The sequence below is a fragment of the Lathyrus oleraceus genome, chromosome 5, assembly GCF_024323335.1.
Source record: "Lathyrus oleraceus cultivar Zhongwan6 chromosome 5, CAAS_Psat_ZW6_1.0, whole genome shotgun sequence".
Taxonomy (NCBI): Eukaryota; Viridiplantae; Streptophyta; class Magnoliopsida; order Fabales; family Fabaceae; genus Lathyrus; species Lathyrus oleraceus.
Window position 1 is genome coordinate 215,261,001 of NC_066583.1, and position 6,756 is coordinate 215,267,756.

The 6,756-nt window shown below is 41.0% G+C and overlaps 1 pseudogene; it reads right to left on the reverse strand.

Moving 5' to 3' along the window:
* The window catches only part of LOC127079791 (chalcone synthase-like), a 99,018-nt pseudogene extending 93,423 nt beyond the window's left edge, over nt 1-5,595 (reverse strand).
* Between the last annotated feature and the right edge of the window lie 1,161 nt (nt 5,596-6,756).

Here is a 6,756-nt window from a genome sequence, read left to right on the forward strand (position 1 = left end):
TGTAACCACCAAAAGGATGATAATAAGCACACACGCAATTGATCACCATCACCAAAAGGATGAGGGTAAGATCAAGACAAAAACTTGTTATCACCAAAAGGATGATAATGAGTCAACAATCACCATCACCAAAAGGATGAAGGTATTGTCATACGACAAAACTTAGTACCACCAAAAGGATGATAATAAGTACACACGCAATTGATCACCATCACCAAAAGGATGAAGGTAGGATCAAGACACAAACTTGTTATCACCAAAAGGATGATAATAAGTCAACAATCACCATCACCAAAAGGATGAAGGTATTGTCAAACGACAAAACTTGTTACCACCAAAAGGATGATAATAAGCACACACGCAATTGATCACCATCACCAAAAGGATGAAGGTAGGATCAAGACACCAACTTGTTATCACCAAAAGGATGATAATAAGTCAACAATCACCATCACCAAAAGGATGAAGGTATTGTCAAACGACAAAACTTGTTACCACCAAAAGGATGATAATAAGCACACACGCAATTGATCACCATCACCAAAAGGATGAAGGTAGGATCAAGACACCAACTTGTTATCACCAAAAGGATGATAATAAGTCAACAATCACCATCACCAAAAGGATGAAGGTATTGTCAAACGACAAACTCGTTATCAACAAAAGGATGATAATAAGCACAGAAGCAATTGATCACCATCACCAAAAGGATGAAGGTAGGATCAAGACACAAACTTGTTATCACCAAAAGGATGATAATAAGTCAACAATCACCATCACCAAAAGGATGAAGGTATTGTCAAACGACAAAACTTGTTACCACCAAAAGGATGATAATAAGCACACAACGCAATTGATCACCATCACCAAAAGGATGAAGGTAGGATCAAGACACAAACTTGTTATCACCAAAAGGATGATAATAAGTCAACAATCACCATCACCAAAAGGATGAAGGTATTGTCAAACGACAAAACTTGTTACCACCAAAAGGATGATAATAAGCACACAAACAATTGATCACCATCACCAAAAGGATGAAGGTAGGATCAAGACAAAAACTTGTTATCACCAAAAGGATGATAATAAGCCGACACAAACTTAATGATCGCCATCACCAAAAGGATGAGGGTAAGATCAAAACAAAAACTTGTTATCACCAAAAGGATGATAATAAGTCGATAGTCTCCATCACCAAAAGGATGAAGGTAGGATCAAGACAAAAACTTGTTATCACCAAAAGGATGATAATAAGCCGACACAAACTTAATGATCGCCATCACCAAAAGGATGAGGGTAAGATCAAAACAAAAACTTGTTATCACCAAAAGGATGATAATAAGTCGATAGTCACCATCACCAAAAGGATGAAGGTAGGATCAAGACAAAAACTTGTTATCACCAAAAGGATGATAATAAGCCGACACAAACTTAATGATCGCCATCACCAAAAGGATGAGGGTAAGATCAAAACAAAAACTTGTTATCACCAAAAGGATGATAATAAGTCGATAGTCACCATCACCAAAAGGATGAAGGCACTACAACACAACATAACTCGTTATCACCGAAAGGATGATAATGAATCAACAATCACCATCACCAAAAGGATGAAGGTGAGATTATAACTTCGAAACTTGTTACCACCAAAAGGATGATAATAAGTTATAAAAAATTCAAATATTGCTGACACCAAAAGGATGACAGTGGGATTGGACTTTCCAAATGTCACCATCACCAAAAGGATGATAGCTTAAACCAAACTTTGTAATCTCTATCACCAAAAGGATGATTTTAGATTAAACTGGACGTCATCACCAAATGGATGATGACTGAACCAAAATGACAAGGATTGCTTATCACCATAAGGATCGCCGACACCAAAAGGATGACGGTAGGTTGTAATAACTGTAGAGGTCACCATTCACCAAAAGGATGAAGGTTGAACCAAAACTTCAAGGATCTTCGACACCAAAAGGATGACGATAAGATCACAGATGTCAAGGATTTACCATTACCAAAAGGATAACGGTGATCGTAAACAGGGTGATGATTAATATTATTCCTCAACGGACTTTCACCAAAAGAATGATAGTGAGAAAAATATTGGAAAAATAAGGCTACTGTCAAAGTTCAGTAAACCTGATTTGCTGGGTAGTATTGGAACATTGCTGGGTAGGACTCGCTTGGAGTATCAACAACAAAAGGTTGCAGAACAAATATTCTCTGGGGAGATGTAGTTTCTGTCAACAAAAGGTTACAGGAAACGACTTGTTGAGGGACGCTCAACATGAAACAAGGTATGTGTTTAAAGAAGCAATGTTTGACTTAGCTGAGGGTACGTCTTATCAACAAAAGGTTGAAGGATGTAACTCAATGGAGAACGCCCGATAGTAGGGTAGGAACTCACTTAGAGGAATTGACAATGACTCAACTGCGGGTTGGCCTGGATGCCTACGACTAAACCTTGGATTTTGATTCGTGCTATATGCATAAATGTCATGTATGCGTTATGTATGAGGTGATGCATGTGATGCATGTGATGCGTGTTTGAATGCAAAGGCTGATTGGTTTGTTTGGGATTGGCCCCCCTTTTCAAAGGCAATGTGTTTTCTGGAAACCAATGATGGTTGTATTTGTTTTTGTGAAGGTGCCACCAAGGTGGGCTTTGGTTTTTCTGGTAATTGTCAATGTGGGTTGGACCATCAGTTGGTGGAAAAGATCTGACTTCCCAACACTCGGTAGTTGATGATGTGATAAACACGTATAGGAGATGGATACGCTTGGTGCCCCAAGTTTGGATCTTACTGATACGTTATGTATTTGTCTTTGAGAAGATCTTGGCTTCTTCTAAAGTGTTTGGCCAGTCTGTAACTGAGCATAGCGACGTGATCAACGCATGATGGTTATGCTTTTGACGTGCCCTAAGGATTCTTGTCAAGGTATGATGTTGTATTGGTATGAACTTTCGATGTTTTTGTTATGAATTCAAGCAGTTACTAGTGTCTGACGCAATCTGCTTGACTGACTTGAAGATATGAAGGGAATTTTGCCCCTTGCAACTTGTCTTGCCCCAGACTGTAGGGTGTTCACAGGAACTCTCCTTGAAAGGAAACCTCGGGAGTGGTTATCTGATGACATGGTCTGAGTCTGTTTTTCCTGCTCCTGAATCTTGCAATGGTTTTCCCCTGATTAGCCTTTGAGGGACTTGCCTCAGACGGACTGAGTATTGAAGTGTTTTTCCTCCCTGATCAACCGATGCTTGGAGATTTGTCTTGTACTGACTGCTTCTTAGGTCAATATTAATCAAAATGATGTCATGCCCCTGATTTATGAGATGGTCTTGATTCGTGTCAGCAACAATGATCAAGTGCCTCTTGAATTTCCCCTTGTTGGAATTTTCTCGATGTCAAGTACTGACTGACAATTAAGAATTGTTATTCAAGAAATGGTGATTTTAATGCAATAGTTATGCAAGTTTTGAAAAATAATCATTCATTTGGAGTGTCGTGATAGTGTGTGGCGAGTGGATCATGAGTCCAAACGCGGTGTTGATTTAGCTAGCGTGTGAGTGATATAGTGAGAAGAGAATATTAGAAAATCTCTGGGAGTTAGTTTACCCAACCTTGCTATAGTATGCTTTCAGAACAAATCTTACTTCAATTAGGTCTTTTGAAGGTTGTAACGTGGCTTGGTTCATGGTTATTGAAACAAAAGGATATAAGGCTCAAAGTTTATTTTAACCCACCCCTTGTTCATGATGATCTCCAATCCTACGTTCAGTTAATTCACACACATTCGTCTTTTGCATGTGTAAGGATAAAGATGGTGATTCAAGGTTTCTTGGAATGGCAGCCACCTTATTTTGTTTTTTTGATGTCGGTGACCCCTGCTTTTGGTATGGTGGTCACTGAATCTTGTTTTGTTTTGGAGACTTTCATTGTCTCTTTCGATTTTGTTTTGATCCCTAACTTTTTCATGGACCGCTTGTTGAAGCCTTAATCCATCGGGATTTCCCCTGTTTTTGCCTAAGTCTCCTTTTAGGGTATTGGACTTAGCGAGCTCTTTCTTTGATTTTTTTTTTGAAATTGTGACTGCCAAGTCATTGGTCATTGAAGAACAACCGACATAAAATTTGGATTTGTATGGTTCCTTCGACACTTCAAGATGTGTGTGAAGAATATCATGTGGTTGATCCGCGTATGGGATATTTCACCTTTGTAATTTGAATGTGTCATCGGATTAACTGAACACTACCCTGCCCCAGGTTAAGCGTAAGGGTTTGTAGATCCGAAAAAAACTCCTACTTCTGGGCTCGAAGTGGTTGACTAGGGATTGACTCCTTATCTCTCCAGTGTTTGGGGATTTGAAACAATGCCTGTACATCATCAGTAAGGTTTTATCCGAAAGCATATGATCAGCAATTATGAGTATTTTGTTTTCGTCATCCTCCTTCCAACATTTACTAACAATATTGTGATGAAGAAGGTGAGGTGGAAAAGTATGTGTTTTGTGATTTGCAAAGGTGATAGATGAGTGAATATGAAAGATTGATTCAAAGCATGCATAATCATCCCATTAATAAGACCAAATACAAGTAACAATGTTTAAAGCATACAGTACTTAAACAATCAAGACAAATTACAAGAATGCAAAAAATGGTAAAAGTGGCATCAAGATTGCCTTCATTCAAATGAATAGGTCTTCATCTCTTAATTCTTCGTCAGAATTTGCTCTGCTTGTTCAGGCTGGTGGGAAGCTTTACCTTCGAGCTTCACTTGACTCTGCATGCGCCGGCATGGGGTTCGTTGCAACGTTTGGCCTCACTGGCGTGAATGTAAGTGCTTTACTATCAACCAAATCTTGAACCTTGTGCTTGAAAGCCTTACAGTTCTCTATTGTGTGCCCTGGAGCACCCATGTGATACTCGCAGTGAGCATTGGCGTCGTAGCCTGGAGGATATGGTGGAGTTACAGGTGTTATCTCCTTCAGAACAACCGATCCATCCTTTAGCAGGTAGGGGAGGATCTTGCTATATGACACTGGCAAAGGATCGAAATGTCTTTCTGGCCTCCTTGCCCTATGTTGGTTAGGTTGACGTTGTTGCGGAGCACGTTGTTGTTGATTCTGATGTTGTTGTTGGTAAGCCGACTGTTGATAAGGCTGTTGATACTGTTGTTGATAGGGTTGCTGATATGGTGGCTGATATGGTGTTGGGATGACCGCGACAGTCTGGTGATAAGGTACAGGAACATATGGATGTGTCCTATATCCTCCTTCTCCCATTATAGCATTGGTTTGCCCTTTTGGCTTCTTTGGGAGATTGGGATAGGGTTTCTTCATCCCACTTGAAGCATTAGCAGTGCAAGGTAGCTTCCCCTTCTTGATCTGGCTTTCAATTCGTTCTCCCACGGAGACAACCTCAACAAAAGTTGGGAAACTGGATCCTACCATTTTTTCCATGTACTGGGTATGCAGAGTTCCCATAAACATGTCGATAAGCTCCTTATCAAGGAGAGGAGGTTGAACACGAGCTGCTAGCTCTCTCCAACGTTGTGCGTATTCCTTGAATGACTCGTTGTTGCGTTGAGTCATGTCTTGCAACTGGGTGCGGTTGGGCGCTAAATCAGTGTTGTACTGATAATGCCTCAGGAAGGCTTCAGCAAGGTCTCTCCATGATTGGACCTGACCTCTCTCCAGTTGCATGTACCACTCCAAGGATGCCCCACTGAGGCTATCTTGGAAGTAATGAATCAAGAGTTGATCATTACTAATGTGGGCAGCCATTTTGCGACAGTAGGCTCTGAGGTGTGTTCTTGGGCAACTGATCCCTTTGTACTTGTCAAAGTCTGGGACTTTGAATTTCTGCGGAATCACGAGTCCTGGCACCAGGCACATATCAACGGCGTCCAAACCGGGAGTAGTGTGAACCTCCAAGGACTTAAACTTTTCCTCCAAAGCATGGAGTCTATCAACAGCTGGGTCTGGAAGACCTCCAACAGCAGGTTTGGCGGGTTGTGGCATGAAGAAGGCGTCGTATGGATCCTCATCGCCCATCATTGATCCATGTCGAGCAGATGTAGCAGAATGCTCATGGGGATTCATGTTGATCATGGGAGCAGGAATAAGGATTGGTCCTCCTCTAGGCTGGGCAAGATTACCATCAAGGTTAGTTACTCCAGGGATGCTAAGTGATGGCGATCCAAACTGAGCAGCAACTTTCCTGACTTCGGCGCTAGTCTCAGCATCCTTTTCCTTTTGGGCCAAGAGCAACATGGTCTCAAGCAAACGATCCATCTTTTCTTGCATGGAGTCAATGTCTGTTCTCATCGAAACTTGGTTTGCTTCCAGTTGTTCAAGTGTCATCTTGTAATTGCGGCGTGTCTCGTACCGGTGTCGAGTAGTCAGCGTTACTGGACAAAGGGTAGAATATGGTGTAAGTTTTTGATTCTGGAAGATGATATGCAATGCATGTTGATGATATGCAAATGTATGAAATTTTGCCATGTTTTTTGCAGGGGAATACAAACTCAAAATTATCCACATGTCGAGTACATCAGGATAACAGGAAGAAGCAAAGGTTTCTCTGATCACAAGAAATTCCCCAAAGGTAGGTTCTAAAGTTATGTTTTCAAGGAAGGAACTTAGACTCACGGATCAAGTTCAAAACTTCCTCGCAATGGTGGGCTAGCCACATCGTGATGGGAGTTTTGAAATGATCTAATCTAAGTGGGATTCTCGTATTGTACGAACAGG